Genomic DNA, 22,276 nt, shown 5'->3' with positions numbered 1-22,276 from the left:
GTTTAAATTTTTCAAATTTTGACAGTATAAAATAGGACTATAATATTATATATGAAGGCATTACAGCACTAATTTTTACAATTCAAAGGGCGACAGACCTATTCTCAAAAGACTGAAAAATAAACAGTTGTGATTATTTTTTACATTTTTGGGAATCCAAATGTAAAAACCGAACAGGTATTGCAAACCACTATGAAATATAAAATGATCTTCATCTATTTTTCAAAATTTTCAGAAAGAACCACTTCAGTGCCATTGAAAGAGTTCCACAAAGAATTGTCTCGGATGTATAGCTCACTCAACAAATACTGTATGAAAGGAAAAAGAAAGAATACTAGTAAGTTTTTGCATTTTATTGGTAAATACTGCTGTACAGTAACTGTTGGACGAGATACTTGGCCAAAAAGTGACGTTTAACATTGTTATGCAAAGTAGTTCTTCATTCTCCTTTTATATGCCTAAAAAAGATTCTTTGTTTAATGTTACGCATCTGGTCATCTACTGTTTCCTAGCAGATTTGTGTCTGCTCCCTATCTTTTTAACTGATCAAAAGAAATTTTAAACACAATGAGACCATGGCCAGGTTTTGGCTTCCTTGGATCAAGGTTAAGTTCACAATTAGTCTATGTATAAATAAAAAATTCTTGTCCGCTCTGTATCTTTTGAACCAATGGAAGGAAATTAAAACTATTTGGCAAAAGCATTAATAGTACTGAGATGATGTGCAGAGTGGAGGGTTGGGCTTCTTTGGGTCAATGTAAAGATCACACTGGCTTATAAAAGGCAGGTGGTTCTACTCTGATGTCTACTTATGCCTGAAAATAATAATTATCATACATAAGAGTATATAGAATTCCACCAATTAAGTAGCAATATGGCTTTTACATTCTTAGTGTGACTTAAAGCAGTATGCAGCTCTATTCTAGATTTGTGCTCTTTGTATGAAAACTTAAAAATTGTTTATACAAGTGAACATTTTATTATCAAGTGTACAATTTTATTTATTTAACTTATCCACAAAAATTACACTTTTAGTTAATCTGGAAATATGCCGCCATCAAAACTTTGCCTAAAATATATAAATAAAAGATAGCCAAAGTGATCTGTGAATATGTCAGTGCATGCAGCACTTTGATTCTCTGTATTGAACATAATGTTGTCATTAATACCTGATGACAAATAAAAGAAATATAAATATATAAACAAATTTACTCAAGCTTGTGTGGGAGAAGCTATTCAGTTCATATTGTAACACCTTTAAACATGTTACACCAGGATGTATGTAACACCTATACCAAGGTATCTTTTACGCTTAGGTATATATTAAATCAGGTATATGTTACACCAAGGTGTATGTAACACCTAGGCATAATATCCTACACATAGCTTACCGTTACACCTAGGTAGTAGGTATAAGTTAAAGCTACATGCCTCCAGATGAGTCAAAATATTTCAATGAAATCAAATTTTAAGAAAAATGTACTAAAATTGTAGGAAAGTAAAAAGATTCAAGATTCAAGTAATATTTTACATGTTCTGTGTAATTAATGACTGTTTCTTTAGTATTTACAACTATATTTCTACTGCGTTTCTAATGCAGTAAGGGCTATTTATACATATTTTGACCAATTTTTGGTAATTTATGGGGGTTGTAAGTGCCATTGAAAATGTGTAAATTGCTTCCTTTTAGTTACTGCACAATATTAAACATTCAGATACTTATTCAAAATTTTCATGAAAATTAGCATGAATCTTGAGGTGTGTTGCTCCGAAATATGTTACATTCCTGTTTTGACAGTGGCTGGATAAGTACTTGACTGTTGTACTTGCATACCCTATCATATATAAAACATAATAAAATAGATTGAGCCATTTCGTGTAGATGTGACAATAACATCTTGTAGAAATATATCCCCTCCGGAATAGATAGATTTTCTGGGGATATTACAGTTTCAATTTTGTTGTACTCTTTTTAAATTTACAGAAAGCCACTTTGTCTGTTTGTATAATGGAAAAATCATAACTTTTAAGATCATGGGAATACGGGCATTATTTAAATATAGGAAACACTAAAAAGGTTGTTATATTAAAGTAAATACAAATGGGCAAAAAGAGTAATTTAAAGCATCAAGTTGAATTAAGTTTTAAGTAAGATGTATAGATTTTAGTCTAGGATAATATACTTTTCCTATTTAGAATATTCTCAACCGAGCCTGTTTAAATTGACTTAGCGTTACTGCATCAGCTTATTTATCTCAAGAAAACATTTTTAACAGTGTTTTTAGTAATGACCATGATAATAACTTTGTTTTGTCTTTTTGTTTTCCCTAGAAATATCGGCCAGGGTTCAAGATTGGACTGGTGCATAAAAATGATGTTTTTTGTTTATAACAATTACACTTCAAGGCCCACTGCACCCCAGAAACGCTTCAATTTTTACTTCCCAAAAGCTTTTTATTTTTTGGTCCTTTTTAAAAAATTTGTTTTAGTTATAGTTCAAATTCAGTGCAAGGTCTTCCTCTAAAGAATGAAATTATTTTTTAGTTTCTGAGGCATAATGTGCCTTTAACTTAGGAACTCGAGTCCTTATCAAAATTGTGATTTTGTATAATGAGTCTTAAAAGACACATTTAAGCCTTAAACAGGTGCTTCTCCTCTGTGTTCCATTCTATAAATTTATGTCTTGTGTATTGTATAGTGAAGCAGTGTGCTCTAGGGCTTTTTTTTGGGGCTTACTTTATACAGAGTTGATATTCGGTCATGTTCCCAATTGAAAATAGTATATTATTATCCCAATCCACAGGAAATAATTCCCAATTGAAAGTTACAAAATAAAAATATTGAGTAACAACTTCTTTGAAATTAAGGGCTTCTTCACTGTTATTGTGCTTAACTGTTTTAGCTTAACTGTTTTAAGATGCCATCCTACACAGTGATTCTTTGCATTCATGAAATCACTGCAAATTTAAGTCATGCATTTTTTCCAATTTTTAACAAAAGATTGCTTAAATTCCAATACCATTGGTATGGGTCATGTTCCCAAAATCCTGGAAAAAACCCTGTGTTCAGATATTTGCTAGTAAGTGGTATCTTATGGAGTTAAGTTCTTTATTTACTGAGTTACTCCGCTTCCTTTCCGTGATGTTCTACATGCCAGTGACCAAAGAATGATGACTGTCTGGTCTGATTTGTTCAGTATCAGTATTTTAATATCAAGATCCCTTTCGTAGGCTTACTCAAGAATTAAGAATATATTTGTTTTTTTTCCCAGGTAATTTAGGGTAACAAATACAGTTAGCTTCGAAAATAAGCGCAACAGGTCAACTTATCTGTTATGGATGGTAGTGCACTGTAAAAGCTGCAAAGGTAAAAGTTTTTTATGGCAGGGGATTAACTATTTGCCAAGTTCCAAATGACAACTTTTTCTCATTTTACTGTTCTAGATTCCAAGCATGACAAGCCTGGAATAAAAATTGAGCTTGCACTGAAGGTTTGTACTAATTGTAAGTGTTTTATGACAGTTTGCTTTGACAGATAAGGTAGGAGTTAAGTTGATATGTTAATACTTTTGCCGACATGTCTGCACGGTGCTGCCCTCTGGGGGAAAACTCATCATTCTTTTAATGGTTCCGTAGAGCCAGGTTGATTGAGATCTGCGTATAAAAATCAATGTGCAGACTCGGAGATTATGGACGGGTGTTATGACAGTATGTTGTAATTAATTGCAAGTTCGATTACGTTATTGGATTGACCAAAAAAAAAAAGGCGGCAAAGTGAGACATTTCAGATATAAACTTCTGATGATATTAGTGTATTCGTCATTGCTTGATCTGTGATGGAATCCAATTCAATTTTGCGTGTAAATATTTAATGACATTGTGAATATACTGTTTTTGATAAAAAGCAGAAATATTGCCGCGTTTTATGTATTTCTGATAGATACATAACACTCCCGAGGACCTACCTACCATTTTAATGCTCTATTGTAGACACGTGTTGGTTATATAATGGGTATTTTTCATTTCGTTGGTTATATAATGGTGATTTTATTTCCAACAGTATACGCTGGTTAATATGATGAGAATCGGGTGGAAATGAATTACATGAATTGATTTTAAATATTTAATGAAGTTTGCAATCAAATTATTTTTGTACTTAACATACCAGCACACTGACATTAGAAATAGTATATCATTTTGATGCATGGACGTTTGAAGTAATCAAATGTATAAAGCAATACAAATGTATGTATAAAAGTTAATCTCATTTAGCGTAAATTTTGAAAGACACTTCCTTTTCAACTATTAAAGTATATCAATTTCTGAGGAAATATTTTACAAAAAAAAATCAAAACTGTAAAATTTATGTTGTTCTCATAACCTTATGGTAATGTCTTGAAATATATGTAAAGTATGTAATTTGATGTACATGAATATTTTATGTAAACTGAATAAAATTCTCGGAAGGCTGCTATTTTAAATAGGTTTGGCAACAATTTCAAGCATGGCCCACTCTCTTTCAATTGAAAATAATGACTGACATATTTCATCCATTCTAGGTATTCTATTATCATTTAAATCAGTCCACAGACAGCAAATATGTTGCTTTAATAATACACTTTCATGTGTTCCTTCAGTTACTCAATAATTATTGCACATTGAAAGGGAGTTTAATAAGCTGATAATCTTGGAATTGGTCTTACCATCTTTGGCAACATCACTAATTACAATGTAGTAACTGCATGTTAAGGTTTAATAAAGATGGTCTTAAATGGTCACCTTAGTGCAGTAACACGTTAAGTTCTTCTAAATTTAATAGGAGTAAACCAGTTGTTGCACTAAGGTGACAAAATGAGCACTCCCCAAATATTTATAGCACATACATTTATATTAAAAAAATAGTGGACCTATCCTTAACTTTTTTTTGCATTGATGTAACACTTTGAGATCATAATATGATCATAATATAAGACTTGCATGTCTTTTGAAAACATAACAGGATTTGATTATTCAAGGCCCATAACTCTTACATAAATTTTGACAGAATTATGGCCCTTTGTGTACTGTGCAAGATGAATTTTCAAAGTGCTGTAAGTACTTGTGAAATTTAACACATCTCAATGTGATTGTTTTGCAAAGTCAGAGCCTAGTATTGATAAAACCGCCTTAGTGTACTGATAAGCCCGCCTCTGGCAAATAAACCGCTGCATTTCAGTTATAGTTGAGTCTGTGATTATGAGTGTATCTTTTATGAATGCAATATTAAGCTATATTAGTCCATCGCGTTTTGGGTCTGATATATACATAACACTGACAAACCTTCACACATACTGAGACTCAAAGCATGTCTTTGGAATTATGAATATAGGTCAATGTTTAAGACAAATAACTCTAGCATATATTTTATGAGTTATAACCCTTTTTTATGCTTGTTAGATTACAGGTTTAAGTTTTCTGTGCACTATCTTTATTTCACAACTTTTAAAATGTACCCAAAAAGTTCATATCAAATCCATATCACACCCCATAAAACCTTGATTTTATTTCCATCCAGAGTCCAAAAGGTTCAAATCAAATCCATACCCATGTAATTGAAGTAACAATGTTCTGTTAGAATATCACAAAATGGTGTTTTGAAAAAAGAGGTCATTAATTTAAACATGGTTGAGAACAATACTGATTCTAGAGGACTCATCGACTTTACACAGCTGTCAAATCTATATTGGATGAGGTGCTCCAATAGAATTCAGTATTGAACTCAACAATGTAGAATAACCACATTTTACACATACTTTACACTTTCCACATGTCGTTGGTTCATAATTGTAGGTCACTATCCAAGACCCATAACTCTATATATAAAAATATTTGAATAAAAGTTTTTGAATAAAATCAAAGATTATCATTGGCAAAAAAAGTGTGCTGAAGTAGAAAAACAATGTACATTGGAACTTGTGCGTTTTTCCCATTTAGTTCCAGAGTACAAACAAACTTTTACATTTACAAGTTGACCACTTTACAAAACAGAAGTGCACTGTGAACCTGTCAAGGCAAAAGTTTAGATGGGAAAAACCCAAATTTGCTGAGTTCCGGATAATATGAAATATCTGCAATTGTCAAGTGCACCCTTCCTACTGTCAGCTCTTGTTCCAGAAAGGTGTTATACATTCAGCCCCTTGTCACTGAGGGGTTGCCTTTAATGGTTGGGGCATTAGAATTGCAGCCACCATTAATCCCTGCATGGTCATAAGAGGTGACTAAATGGGTCTATGAAACACTAAGCTCCAGCAGTTGAGATGGTTTTGACCCCCGGCATTGCTTTGAAGTTTGTTTAACACCCATGTTAGCCAAAATAACTTTTCCTGTTTAAGTGACATATGACCTGAACTGTGTTACCAACAAACTGTCATCTAACAAAGCTATCTTGTACAGTCAATCCAAGTACTGTGAAAAAATGAATGATATCATACGAAAACAATGATAATAAGCTCATTAGGCTGCTAAATGAATATAAATCATTCAAATATCAGATAAGTATCTGTGTAAACTCAGATTTCCGTCTCCTAAATTGATCTAAATTGGTGATAAGAGATGACAGGATACTTTCATTGTTAATGCTATGATTATCTCAAAAATGTGCTTGTATATGGATCCTATATATTTACATATCAGATGGAGTTATAGTCCTCAATAATACCAATTCATAAAATGAGTTAAAACAACAATTGACCTTTAAAATCTTATAGGATATTGACTTGTCACAGCTAAATAAAGTTGCCCAACATTATTTTTATGCTCAATATTACAAAATTGACGCGCTTGTAAGTCATCTGTGATGTTTTCTCGGCAGCCTTGTAAGCAAAATTTGTTTCAGATCTTTTTCTATGGAAGTATTAGAAATATTTGAAAACTACTTGATTTGGCGCGGCAGACTACTTCAAATCATACCCATCATTCTTCTTCTTTATTTTTCAAGCCAGAGAATATATATACATATGGTCATCAAAATGTTTCAACATCCTGCCAATAGTGTGTCACATAACAGGTGCTCTCTGATTTAGTTTAATGAAAATGACTAGCAACCTAGTATTTGGTAGTGTATGTTAATTAAAATGAATGGCAATTTTCAAAATTCAATTGATTTTGTGAGTATAAAATTAATGCAAGATGAAATTTCAACCATGAAATGTGCACAAATTTAGTTTTAAGTATTTCTATGAAATTGATCACTTTTTTTTTTTACATATTTTTAGCTCATCTGAACACACAGTTAGCGATCCAGGGCCATCATGGACCTCTTGTTGATTTTTTGTGTGTTTATTTTGCTCTGAATTTCTTAATACAAAACGACATTGAAATATAATGTTATATGTATGCATGGATGACCTTGTTTGTTGGAAGGGGCACATAGATATACCAATAAAAGGATTAGTGTCACCATTGGAATGCTGTTAGGGGATAATCGTTCGTTATTAGCGTTCTAGACTAGTTTATAAAAACTTGACAATAAAATTATATAAAAATGTAAAATTTCTTGCTTCAAAGTAGATTATTTTAGATTTTTTTTTTACCGGGACATAAATCATCTCTGGGACACCACCGGGACAGACACCTGATTTCCAGGACTGTCCTGGACATCCGGGACGTTATGGCATGTTTGTTTTTGTGACTTTGCTATTGGAAACAGAGGTGATAGAAAATATTCCAAAATCCAGAGATTACAAATTAGTCTTTAGCTCCAGAAAATAAAATGACAAAAACTCGTTTAGCTAGTTTCCAAGGCGACATTATAGAAACTTATATCACACACACATGCAAGCAGTGCATTATATCTGGGAGAAGCAGAGAATTTCTAAGTGGTTGCAACACTTTGATGAATGTTTGGATTTACTGACAGTCCTTACTTATATGTTCATGTATATATAGATGTATATAGAACATGCCAGTTATAGAACACTCAAATATGAAGGTAGTGCAAACATTTAGAACAAATTTTGTGTAATTTAAAATTAAGTAGAGTTGTAAACATTATATGTATAATGCACAGTCTTGATGTTCCCCACTTCTACTACTTTATATGATATATAAACAATATGTGTTGATTGATCACAGGGTTTGTAAGAAATAAGAAAAAATTATATATGGCTTTTAATGCATACACAGAGAGCTATTTTTAGACTTGAATTTTTGGAATACCAGTGTCGAAGCTATGCATCATAATATAATCAAAATATTTAAAAATTGTTTTTTTGTAACTTTCAAATAAGAATTCCTAATAAAAGAGTAATTTCTAAATGATGAAAAAAAATAATTTTTGTTGACTTTATATTGTTTATTATTTATGGATGTGGCACGCTGTAATTATTTCCTATGGTAAGTGATAATGACAGTTTCTCATATAAAAGCAGAAATATATCACCCCATTTAATATAAATTCACATCCGTAAAAACGATAATTGACATACTAAAATGATATATAAAAATTCATGTCATAAAATGATATGCTCCGAAAAAAACAACCCTTATTTGTTTCAGCAAAATAAATGGCTACAAGTGACAAATCTCACTAAATTAACATTTCCATAAGATATTCTCCAATTGAGGTTTTAAGAACATTAATACTTCCACCTTGAGCCATTTGTCTAAAATAATGGACACTAACCTTAAGTGAGTCAAGAAAATTGTGATTTGTTTTCCTACTGGTTATTTGCAACAATCGATGCAACAGTGTTGTACCTCATTATATTCGAATGCACTAATTTACTTCAGTTTTGCACGAAACCGTTAAATTATGTAGCTGCAAGAAGCTTTCAGACGATCAATTAATCAACTCCATTAAAACCAATTTACTTTACACGGTCTCAGGAATACAGCCCCAGAGACTGTAACATATATTTTCTGTTTCCATTATGGTATATTCTTTCTCTGAAATATGTTTTCATTAAATACAGACTAATGCTTTGGTAATGAAATGTATGTTGGATAATATGGGTAGAATTTATTGTTTTTCCCCCTATATTTATGTGGTTTTGGAAGCCATTGCTATGTCTCGTGGTGTATCAGAGCCTTTCATTAGACCTCCTCAAATCTTTTATTAAGTATGACCATTACCATAATGGAGCAGTGGTATTGTATGTTATTTTCTCTGTTATTTTCACTTTTGTATGCTTTTATTGTTATTACCATCAAATACACTAAAGGTCAGGACATTTTGTTGCTTTGTCCTACAATAAAATCTGTTTTTTATTAACAATTTATTTTTACTTGAAGTTCCAATATTTTAGACTGGAGAATAAAATGAAAGAGCTTTTGCATAATATGCATATATGTACGATGCAAATGCACAGAAAGTTGCAGCTGTGCAGAATCCTGTTTAACCCACACCAGTTGTTAAATATGTTAATCATATATATGTATACCTATGCCATTTTTTTTTGACTTCATAAAAACTGAATGGCTATAGGCTCATACATATCATATGCCACTTAGCAGTCGCAGAAAATATGTTGAACGCTGGCTTTTTCTCCTCATCAATCGCTTAACACTTTTACCTCTGAAACTTTTAATTATTATCAAATAAATTTTATCTAATTCAACGTTTTTAGTATTTAAGTGAAACTGTTAAAATTATGTTGAATGATAATTGTGTATAAAGTTACGTCTTATTTACGATTTTTACATTTGAACTATTTTTCATGCTCCTGATTAAAAAAGCCAAATTACGTATTTGTCATTTCTGTTACAATTCTATCATATTTGTCTATGTAGACATTTTTTTTTTTAACTCACTTACTTAGGGATATATTATCCTGCAAGTTCACATTTTTGCAGGATTTACAAAGGCCATCTTTGACATGAGAAAATATACTGATATGTATGCTGCCAATTGTTATGTAAAATTTGTTGTGGTAATCGAAAGAAGTAACAAAATAGAAGTTACAAAATGTAAAAATAAGCAAAAAATGTTAAGAGGAGGTAAATTATCCTCAGTTAATGGATGAAAATGTAAACACATTTGTTTACGTAAAAAGCGAAGGTGGAAATTGATCAACTCCAAGGGCCTCTGAGGATTGGAAAATTTTCTATTTTTAGAGCTTCGCATCCCTTGGTTATATAAGACTGTGATAGATCTGAGATTTTCTATGTATGACATATTTTCCTATTAACAGTACCTAACATAAGTGTCCATATGTGACAATTTAGACATTAATATCACTGACACAAGTGTTGTAACCTGTTTATTCTAAGCATATATAGCCATGACATTTAAATTCCCTATTTGGCTATTCAGACAAAATATTTGCTCTTATTTGGTTTGATAATTCACATGTAATAATATTGCTTTTTTTTTCTATCCAGTCTCAAACATAATGTATTATGTTGTGTTCCCTTATGCATTTTTGAAACTTTAATGTACTATTTTCGCACCTAAATACCTTTTCCTACCTAACAGTACTTTTTTCTACATTTTTTTCTTCTATTTTTCAGACAATATAGTTTGTTGATGCCATATTTTCACTACATTATGCTTAAATGATTATGGCTCTAAAGTGAATTGGTCTATATGGGAAGGTCTGTGTTACAATAAATAATTATGTTGATTGTATTAAATTTTAGTATCATGCATAATAAAACAAACCACAAAAGAATTAATACTTGGATGGTGTTTGTAAGTGTGAGAAACATTGTTTGATATTACATGTTCATCTCTATATATTATAGCTGATGATCAATTATTCAAACACAAAATATTTTATTCATCATATAAATGTGCATACTAAATCACTTTATCAAAAAAAAATTTGAGACATATCTTAAAAAGATATCAAAATGATAATATTATAATAATATATCAATATTTGAAATACTTACTGAAATTGTGCGCATTGTAGACCAATCCACTTTAAATTTTAGTGCTATATAAAACAATACAAATGTTTGAACACAGCCAAAATTAATGATTTCCATTAAAATATCAGTTAATTAGACTTTTTTCCTATTTCTGAGACACATAGCTGATTACTTGAGAATTTTTTAGCTCACCTGAGCTTGCTCATTGTGAGCTTTTAGGATCGGTGAATGCCCGTCGTCCGTCCGTCGTCCGTCGTACGTCCACAATTGCTTGTGAACACTCTAGTGGTCGCATTTTTGCCTCAATCATCATCAAACTTGGTCAGGATGCTTATCTAGTTGAAAGCTCGGATGAGTTCGAACATGGCTCATCTCGGATGAAAAACTAGGTCACAAGAGCTAAAAATAGAAAAACCTTGTGAACACTCTAGAGGTCACATTTTTGACCCAATCATCATCAAACTTGGTCAGGATGTTTGTCTAGGTGATAGCTCGGATGAGTTCGAACATGGGTCATCTCGGATGAAAAAGTAGGTCACCGGAGCTAAAAATAGAAAAACCTTGTGAACACTCTAGTGGTCACATTTTTGAACCAATCTTCATCAAACTTGGTCAGATTGCTTGTCTAGTCAATTGCTTGGATGAGTTCGAACATTGGTCATCTCTGATGAAAAACTAGGTCACAGGAGCTAAAAATAGAAAAACCTTGTGAACACTCTAGTGGTCACATTTTTGACCCAATCATCATCAAACTTTGTCAGGATGCTTGTTTAGATAATAGCTCGGATGAGTTCGAATATGGGTCATCTCGGATGAAAAACTAGGTCACCGGAGCTATAAATAGAAAAACCTTGTTAACACTCTAGCGGTCACATTTTTGCATCAATCATCATCAAACTTGGTCAGGATGCTTATCTAGTTGATAGCTTGGATGAGTTCGAACATGGGTCATCTCGGATGTAAAAGTAGGTCACCGGAGCTAAAAATAGAAAAACCTTGTAAACACTCTAGCGGTCACATTTTTGCATCAATCATCATCAAACTTGGTCAAGATGCTTGTCTAGGTGATAGCTCGGATGAGTTTGAACATGGGTCATCTCGGATGAAAAAGTAGGTCACCGGAGCTAGAAATAGAAAAACCTTGTTAACACTCTAGTGGTCACATTTTTGCATCAGTCATCATCAAACTTTGTCAAGATGTTTGTCTAGGTGACAGCTCGGATGAGTTTGAACATGGGTCATCTCCGATGAAAAAGTAGGTCACCGGAGCTAAAAATAGAAAAACCTTGTTAACACTCTAGCGGTCACATTTTTGTATCAATCATCATCAAACTTCATCAAGATGCTTGTCTAGGTGATAGCTCGGATGAGTTCGAACATGGGTCATCTCGGATGAAAAAGTAGGTCACCAGAGCTAAAAATAGTAAAACCTTGTTAACACTCTAGTGGTCACAATTTTGACTCAATTGTCATTAAACTTGGTCAGGAAACTTGTCTAGGTCATTGCTGGGAATAAATCGAACATGGGACATCTCGGATGAAAAACTAGGTCACAGGAGCTAAAAATAGAAAAATCTTGTTAACACTCTAGTGGCTACTGTTGTGATCCAAATATTCTGTTAATTGGTCTGAAAGTTTGTTTTGATGATTTCTAAGTCAAGATCGAACATGGGTCATCTTGGATGAAAAACTAGGTCACACCGCCCAAATATGGAAAAACCTTGTTAACATTCTAGTGGTCACATTTTCAACTCAATTATCATCAAACTTGGTCAGGATGCTTGTCTAGGTAATTGCTTGGATGAGTTCGAAATCGCATGTGAAACTAGGTCACCGGAGCTAAAAATAGAAAAATCTTGTTAACACTCTAGTTGCTACTGTTTTGATCCAAGTATCCTCGAAATTGGTCTGAAAGTTTGTTTTGATGATTTCTAGGTCAAGTTTGAATATGTGTCACCTGGGTAAAAAACTAGGTCGCACTGCTCAGATATGGATAATCCTTGTTAATACTGTAGTGGCCACATTTTTGACTCACCTGTCATGATGCTTGTCTAGGTAATTGTTTGGATGAGTTTGATAAGTCAGGTGAGCGATCTAGGGCCATCATGGCTCTCTTGTTTTACATGTGTTGAACTTTGACCTTGCACTTCTGAACCGAGTGTCTGAGACTTCCCGAAAGTTAAAAAAATGTGTCAGACATTCGGTCTGACAAACCATGAAAATCTGTCGGACTGAAATGACATCTGTCAGACCGAAATAAAATTAATCAAAATCAAAGGAAAACTTGTATTTGTATTTCTCAAGACACTTTTTGGTTTTAATTTTTTCGCCGTAAAAATCGGCACAGTCCGTACAGGGCATTTTCATCTCCTCCCTGTCATATACACAAACGATTCACGGTCCTACTTCCATTTATCATTAAATTTTGTCTCAGGTCTATTCTTTTAATCCTTTAACTGCTGTTCTGTGCGCTCCTCTGACGTAGATTTTCATTTTTTCCCCACGTTTGGCATTTTATGCGACACCATTCTGTATGCATGCGACTTGGATAAAAGCCGGACTGACGGATCGATCCAGAATAAAAAATCATCGGACCTAAAAAAAATTTATGGGACATGTCCGTCGGACCGATGTTTTTCGGTAAGTTACAAAGTAAGTAAGTTAAAGTAAGTAATGGCTTTATTTAAGGAGGCAACACAGTTGGGCAAGCCCAGTCTTCCCTGTGAAACTAAAAAATCTTCTTACAGCTAGAGTTTAGATATTTATCAATGGGTGTCTACCAAGTTTGTTCAAATAAAACCCCTTGGGTTAAAATTTGACCTGCCTCGGGGGCCTATATACAGGTGAGCGCTTTCAGGGCCATCATGGCCCTCTTGTTACAATTCACATAAATTTCTTTTGGAAAAAAAAATTAATTCATTCTAACCAATGCTTGAAACTGCATGTTTTAGTGGTCAGTTTCACTGTTGCGTCCTGATACTAAACCCTCAAGGAACATAATAATTATATTGTCAGATGTTTACATTGATATTTCTGTAAAATTTAAACAGATTCTCGATCTCAAATCAAAAGACCACTTGTCATAAAGAAAACACTATGAAATCAGTTTACAGTTTAAAAGGTGTTAGATCAATCCCATGGACATTTTATTTACTGCATTCCAATATACAAGTTGCCTCCAGGCCTGAGCATGTTATAAAAAATTTACTTTGATGCTTAGTGAAGTGAATTGATTACAGTTTCATCATTTTTTTGTGTCGCCTCTACGGAGTAGTGGCGACATATAGGGATCACTTCTCCGTCGTCTGTCTGTCTGTCCGTCCGTCTGTCTGTCCGTCCGTCACAAAACTTGTCCGGACGACTGCTCATAAACTACTGGTGCAATGTCATCCAAACTTTACAGGAATGATCAGTACCAAGTCTAGTTGTGCATATTGTCAGCATTTTCCGGTTCAGTGATTTTTGTCAGAGTTATGGCCCTTTAATAATTTTTAATTTTAAAGTTTGTCCGGACTACTTCTCTTATACCACTTATGCAATTTCAATGAAACTTTACAGGATTGATCTGTAGCTCAAGTCCTTGCACATATTGCACGGGTTTTCCGGTTGAATGGTTTTTGGCCGAGTTATGGCCCTTTGACAAAAAAGTGTTTTTTTCTGTCGTTGCCAGATACACAAAAGCTTGTCCGGACTACTCCTCATAAACTACTGGTGCAATTTCATCCAAACTTTACAGGAATGATCAGTACCAAGTCTAGTTGTGCATATTGTCAGCATTTTCCGGTTCAATGATTTTTGTCAGAGTTATGGCCCTTTAATAATTTTTATTTTTAAAGTTTGTCCGGACTACTTCTCTTATACCACTAATGCAATTTCAATGAAACTTTACAGGATTGATCTGTAGCTCAAGTCCTTGCGCATATTGCACGGGTTTTCCAGTTGAATGATTTTTGGCCGAGTTATGGCCCTTTGACAAAAAGGTGTTTTTTTCTGTCGTTGCCAGATACACAAAAGCTTGTCCGGACTACTCCTCATAAACTACTGGTGCAATTTCATCCAAACTTTACAGGAATGATCAGTACCAAGTCTAGTTGTGCATATTGTCAGCATTTTCCGGTTCAATGATTTTTGTCAGAGTTATGGCCCTTTAATAATTTTTATTTTTAAAGTTTGTCCGGACTACTTCTCTTATACCACTTATGCAATTTCAATGAAACTTTACAGGATTGATCTGTAGCTCAAGTCCTTGCGCATATTGCACGGGTTTTCCAGTTGAATGATTTTTGGCCGAGTTATGGCCCTTTGACAAAAAGGTGTTTTTTTCTGTCGTTGCCAGATACACAAAAGCTTGTCCGGACTACTCCTCATAAACTACTGGTGCAATTTCATCCAAACTTTACAGGAATGATCAGTACCAAGTCTAGTTGTGCATATTGTCAGCATTTTCCGGTTCAATGATTTTTGTCAGAGTTATGGCCCTTTAATAATTTTTATTTTTAAAGTTTGTCCGGACTACTTCTCTTATACCACTTATGCAATTTCAATGAAACTTTACAGGATTGATCTGTAGCTCAAGTCCTTGCGCATATTGCACGGGTTTTTCGGTTGAATGATTTTTGGCCGAGTTATGGCCCTTTGATAAAAAGGTCTTTTTTTCTGTGTGTTGCCAGATACGCAAAAGCTTGTCCGGACTACTCCTCATAAACTACTGGTGCAATTTTATCCAAACTTTACAGGAATGATCAGTACCAAGTCTAGTTGTGCACTGTCCGTCTGTCTGTCTGTCTGTCACAAAATTTGTCCCAACATGAAATTGGCCATCATGAGGCGACACATGTGATTACTGATCGCTCTTGTTTTATATCATAATTATTTAATAAAAAGTTACCTTCCTTATTTAAACTTTCAATAAGCTTTCATTCAGCTCTTAAAAAACCAGCTTGAAAGTAATCTGAATACCGATTTTATCATATAGGGCAACAATATTAACTGGTAACAACTTGTTAGTTCAAATTCTAATGATCATAAAAATTCTTTTTGTCAATGAGAATAATACCTATAATTTATGCTGATATTTGAAAGAGACAAAGTAAAATCTAATTAAGTGCCCCTTTCATTTATGATACAGATATGGACAAACATTATTATTTTTTCATATGAATAATTGTATTGTCTAGTATCAGTAAATCAGCATAACTTGACACTATCAATCATCTAGTCCATTAGCGCCACATGGAAAACAATTTCCTGCTGTTTTGATGAAGCTTCAGAAGTCATCTTTTGATAATGTCTCGTCATATTTTCATATCCAGTCATTGTATAGTGGGGATTCTGCATTTGTCTGTGGTAGCGAGCGTTTGGTATAATTAAGGACTGTACTGTAGGCTTGTACTTTATATTATTATAATGCCATGCTGAATTTGTGCAAAAAGCTTAAGGTATTTTTATAATGCCATGCTGAATTTGTGCAAAAAGCTTAAGGTATTTTTATAATGCCATGCTGAATTTGTGCAAAAAGCTTAAGGTATTTTTATAATGCCATGCTGAATTTGTGCAAAAAGCTGAAAGCAGCTTCCCTCCAAATTCGTGCTTATTTTTAAGAAAATTTTGAAATTAGCCCTTACTCACAGTGCAAGTCACACATTAGAAATATGGTGATAAATAATGCAAAATCAGTCATATACCGCACATAAAATGATAACATGTAAATAACAACTTGAATCTTGAATTTAACATTTTAGCACATTTTTCCCAAGTTTGATTTTCTTGAAATATTTTGGCCCATCTGGAGATATGCAGCTTTAATTTTCTGTGGACTTTGAAATTGGAATGGTCCATAATGTTAGATTAACAAATTTTAATACAGTATTTTTTTCTTAGTGTTTATAATAGACCTAGCCCTGTTTTGATTTCAAAACTATCCTCAATTTAACCCTTACCACACTAAATATCTTAAATGGACTTGTCATTTTGTTGCAACCAGCAGGTTAGCAGGTAAAACAGGATTCCTAATTTGAGCAGCTTACTGAAGACTGCAATGATGTAAAAAAAACTGGCCATGCTCCATACGGTATGTGTCACCGCTGCAAGCACTTAGAGAATTAACCTTTACCTACTGAAAAGAGCATTAGACTGGGAATAGGGCAACCCGGGTCCGATTCCCGAATGGCTCAGGTCACTTTCGTAGTGGACCACCTCCATGGTCGAGGGGTTAGAGTCGATGACTTCTAATCCAGTTACCTCTCTGGCGTGGGTTCGATCCCCGGTAGATGCTTTGCTAGTTTAGCACTGAGGAGTACTGGTTTAAGTCTCCAGGAAAGATGGTTAGGAAACTACCTCCTAAATGACTGAAATACTGTTGGGAAAAGGTGTTAAATGAAACAAACAAACGATTGATCATGAAATCCTTTCTAAGGTCATTTGCATTGTGCCTCTACTATGGCATTACAGAAGTTTCAGTTCCTTAAAAAAATGAAGGCAACTAGTGCTGGTAAACTGCTTGACAGACTTCACAGGAACAATGCAGTGGCTCGGAACTGAACTGTGGTAAATTCAATGTGGCTTACTGTCGTGATCCGGAGTTAAAGCAATTGATACCACCACTACTAAATTAATGTGACTGTATCAAATCTGCTTTAAATTCTGGTCAGATCATCTGAAGTTTAAGGTACAAAATGTATTTGAATTCTGCCTGGTCAGTCTGCATGGATGTATAGGCTTGTCTGAGGCTACTGATATCAAACGCTAATTACTTTCATTGATGGCTGGTTTACATTTAAGAAAATATCCTACTTTAACTAAAACAGGGTTAATTATTCCATGCCAGATGGCTCCTCTATATTTTGCATAAATAAGATATTAAAAAAAATTTTGTGTTTCTCTTAAATGTATAAACTTTATTAATGCCATACAATTTAATGATACCGTCACTTTGCGATTGCAAGTAATGCGTTCTTTTTTTCAGATTTATATATGGAAATGGATTCGGATCTACCTAATTGGAAAATATTTCAATTTTGAGAAAAGTAAATTTAGAATAAATATTAGTTACAACAGCGGGAAAATTGTGACTTCTATATATATACATTGACACTGTTTCTTTGGAAAATTAGTATTTCAAGCTTTTGGGAATGAGTCCCATTTACACGAGACGAATAAAACAAACACTTAAAGACATAAAAACATAAAAACAGAGTCATCTAAGCTTCTTTCTTATTCAAATTGTTATGTCAGTTCAATGGCAGTCTACAGGTCTTGTATGTTTACATTTGCATTTCAATAGTTCATTTGAAAACCAGTGTAACTCAAATAACTTGATAGACCTCTGATAGGACAGTGTTGCTGAGAGTATGTGAACTGTCAGTTTTTAGCTTCAAGTTTCTTGGCCTTTTGGTAAAATCTTTTGCATATCTAATAACCTTTGGGTATAAATCATGAATTGTTGTAGGAACTCGTTATTCGCTTTACTTCAAATTTCCGTTTCCAAATGTTTTTATAGCAGCTGGAAAAAGTTCTGGGTAAAAGTGGAATAAATTTGACTCAGGAATCGTCTTCATTTACATATGTAAATCCGGCTTAATTCCGGCGACTTTTAGCTTTAGATTTGATGTGACATCTAAAAGATGGGCCAAACAGCGGCTTTAGAAGGTTTTTTTTGAGGGAGATTTTCTTGATTGTAAAGCTGTATAATTTAGCTTGTCATTATAGAATGTGAATGTTTTGTAGAAAATGGAAAATGTTCATCTAAAGAGATTGCTATGAGGCTTCTGTAATTCAAGAGGCGTGCAATAAAGAGGATTTGATATTGTTTATGGTCTGTTTGTAGAGCTGTTATCCAACTTAAGCTCCTGCTCATAAATAATAACCAGGAATTAATGATGCATGTGGAGCGCATAAGATTTTGTGTTTTGGAGTCTGTTTTAAATATATCTGTACTCGGCTAATTTGGGTTTCTGAAGTATTTGCCATGTGTGACACAATATGAGCATTCGTTTTTGGCACGGTGCGAGATGCCGCATTCTAACCGTTACGTCAATTTTTCTCTTAGAAAAAAATATGATTTCTTAACAAATAAAGGGTTCACACAAACATCATGATCACCTTTAGAAACTGCAATAGATGAGAATTGTTACCTTACGTTACACTACCTTAAATAGTTGTATTTTGTATGATTATGTAAAAAGAAGTTCATCTTCAAATGTTATATAAATGGAAGGATGTCATAGCTTAGAAATGTATAAAGCATATTTAATTTAGACAAAGAGATTCAATTTACTTGTATTTACTACGAAAAAAATAAAATAAAATAAAAAAAATGTAATGTTACAAGGAGTCATGCAGTTTTGTGCAATGTTTCAGCTGAGTGCACACCTTTTAAAACTACTTAAGTGCAATCTCTGACAACTGCGTTTAGAGCTGAGATTTTTTGGCTTTGTGGTATTCAGTGTTGCTGCTTTTGTTCACAATTTTGAATCCCAGCCAAGACGAAAAATATGTTGATGCATTTGAATCTTCCTGCTACATTTTGTTTGTGTCACAGGGTGAGAAAAATGTGCAGCCTGAATAGGGACTTAAACCCGGGACCCTTGGAATTCCGTTCCGCAGCTCTACCAACTGAGCTCTCTGGCCGATTACACATCTTCTCTAAATAGAGAAAAGTTCTGAACCATGACATTTGCTTCTTGCCAAGTAGGAGACTAAAAAATCTGCCAGACTTTGCTGTTTTGGTAACATTTGGTTTGTTGACATTTTTACATAAATACATTTTTTTACTCTCCCACACAAAAAGTGTCTAAAAAGATCAACATATTTAAATATGTAGTGAGTAGGACAGTTTGATGCAGACAGAAATTACTATATAAATGTCAGTCATAAATAGGATTACCAAAATTTATTCTTCTTTTTTTTGACATCATTTTCTATGATATATTGTGCAGTAATCGATTGCAGGATAAAATAATTACAAAGAACTCAGTTGTGTCTACCAGCAACCAGCAGATCTACTTGCAACTAGTTTATGGTGTGTGTATAATTTAAGTCAATATTAACAAAATAAAACGTTGCAACGGTTTAAAGTTACAGCATCATAAAAATTGCAAAAAACTGTAATTATATGTTTTTTTTTCTTCAGACAAGAAATGTATTTCTTGCATAGCTGACTGGCGTTTCCGTGTGTTTTACCCATGCCGGAAATTTCATCTGGCATGGGGGGTGCCAGATGAGTCGCGTGCTGTACAATGGCACGCTTAGGATGACGTCATTTTACCGTTATGAATGAAGTTGCAATTTCATACGCTGTTGTTAGAAAATAGTTACAGCTGTAATGATATAAATTTCCGTTGAAAATAAAGATAAAGAATTTAAAATATAATGGAATATTGTAGAATATGCAAGAAAAAATATCTGACATATGTTTGCGGCTCGAATCGGAATATCCGTCCCTCGGTAACCCGCCCATGGGCGGTAACTCGGCAAGCCTCGTTACCGCCCAATGGGCGGGTCACCTCGGGACGGATATTCCGGTCCGAACCGCAACATATGACAGATATTATTATTATCATCTAGTTCCATATAAATGTATGAGTCTGTGGTGAAAGTTTTTCTTTTGATTTCAAAAACACCCAAACTACAATCGTCAATGTGTGGGATAGTAGTTTTAAACCAACTGAATTTTGGCCAGACATTTTAGCATGTCTGGCTTTGACATAATGATTCTGTAAAATAAGTGGAATAATTAGGCCTTTTCCAGACTGACAAAACTGATTTTTGTCTTGAGAATAATCCAACGTAAATTACCAAAAAAAATAATCATTTTACTTTTCTTAAATTTCTTAGTACATTTTCTCAATTTTAATTTTCTTAAATATTTACCACTGGAGGTTGCGGGCTTTAAATAGCCATTTTTTTTTAATTTTAGGTTTTTCCAAAAAATCCTAAATCCTATTTTTCCTTTATTTTTTTATGTACATTAAACCTCAAAAATGAATACTTTTTTCCTTTGAAAAAAGTGATCTTTTTTTTTTATTTTGTTTTTAATAAAGGGATTAGAGCAGGGATGCTTGACCATGAAAAATTTTGTTGAAGTAAATTGATTTTTAAAAAATCGAAAAGCGAAAATAATTGTTTGTTTTCCATAAAAAATACTAATTAACTAAAATTGCCCCTTGGGCAAAAGGGGTTAACCCTTAAGTCTTTTAAATCAATAGGAAAACCGTTACCCCGTTTAAATAAAAATTGCATTTAAATTAATTTTTCCACAAAAACTGGTTTTAATCAAAGGACTGCAAGCTCTTTGGTATTTTCTGATCTTTGCAATCTAAATCGGACTGTATATCTGTATGTATTTTCCTGTATAAGTTTTTTTTTATATATTATATATCTTGCAGGGCACCAAGATGCAGTGACTGCGTTTAGATTTTTTACTATTACAGAGTTTGATACATATGTAACTTTGCATGACTAGAGTTGCATAAAAAATCATTTATGTTCATTTTTTTGATGACAGCCACACTTTATCCTTGCATATCGTGGCTACTTCCTTAAAAAAGAAACTTAAAAAAAATAGTTGTGTCGGCTGGGATTTGAACCCAGACCTCTCGCACTCTAAACAAGCGCGTTACCACTGCACCACGGGGAAGTTATACGAAGATACATGTAACTTGAATAAAATCAAATAATTCTAAATTTAGAATTTCCATTTCGGGTTTGTAATCCTTAATAATTTTGAGGTATTTTTTCAACATATAACGTTGTTTAACACTGATGTAAATAATTTACTGAAAATCTTCTCGCCAAAACAGTCTGACATACAGTATAATTATATTCCACTACTTGACGTTCAGATTTATTTGTGTACTATGCTCTGCAGTATTCGGTAATCAACATCGCTAAAAATAGCAGTTTCTTTGATTAAAATGCTATTCATCCGCCAAATTTGTGACTGTGCATTTGTTGACATTTCTATAAGCCAACGCTACTTGTAAACTTTGAATGCATTGTAATTTGTTGGATACTTGTAACAAAATAAAAATATTTCTTTCTTTTACATTGCTAATTTTAAGCTGTTTTGAGAACTACTTGTTGTTAGGTTTGTCGTGAAATTCTGTGCCAGAGATTGAATGTCAGCATTGTATTTCCTGATCTGGAATCAGAAAATACAAAAAGCAATGGTTTTTAATACATGGCCAGTGAGTTCCATTTCAGAAACTGCAAAGCAGTGCACCAAAAATATTAAAAGCTTTTGAGAAATAAAATATTCTATTTCTGGGACTTAAAAGGCAAAAAAAAAAAAAAGGTCAAGGGTCACTGGTTTTATCAGAATCCTAAATTTGAACAGCCAACAATACTCAAATGTTATTAAAAGCAGACAAGCCCTCAAGACCAAATTGTAGAGTGAAAACTGCTATATGATGCATGCTGGGATAGTT

The 22,276-nt window shown here is 33.5% G+C and overlaps 1 protein-coding gene across 1 annotated transcript in view; it reads left to right on the top strand.

Moving 5' to 3' along the window:
- LOC132740419 (uncharacterized) overlaps nucleotides 1-22,276 on the top strand; it is a 127,957-nt gene that overhangs the window by 10,452 nt on the left and 95,229 nt on the right. Inside the window, exon 4 of the mRNA XM_060728321.1 lies at nucleotides 236-337. The gene's annotated coding sequence lies outside the window, so the exon portion shown is untranslated. The remainder of the gene's footprint in view (nucleotides 1-235; nucleotides 338-22,276) is intronic.

The sequence above is a fragment of the Ruditapes philippinarum genome, unplaced genomic scaffold (assembly GCF_026571515.1).
Source record: "Ruditapes philippinarum isolate M1 unplaced genomic scaffold, ASM2657151v2 ctg1275_1_1_1_1, whole genome shotgun sequence".
NCBI lineage: Eukaryota > Metazoa > Mollusca > Bivalvia > Venerida > Veneridae > Ruditapes > Ruditapes philippinarum.
Note: the sequence above shows the minus strand (reverse complement) of the source record. Positions and strands in the feature narration are given on the sequence as shown.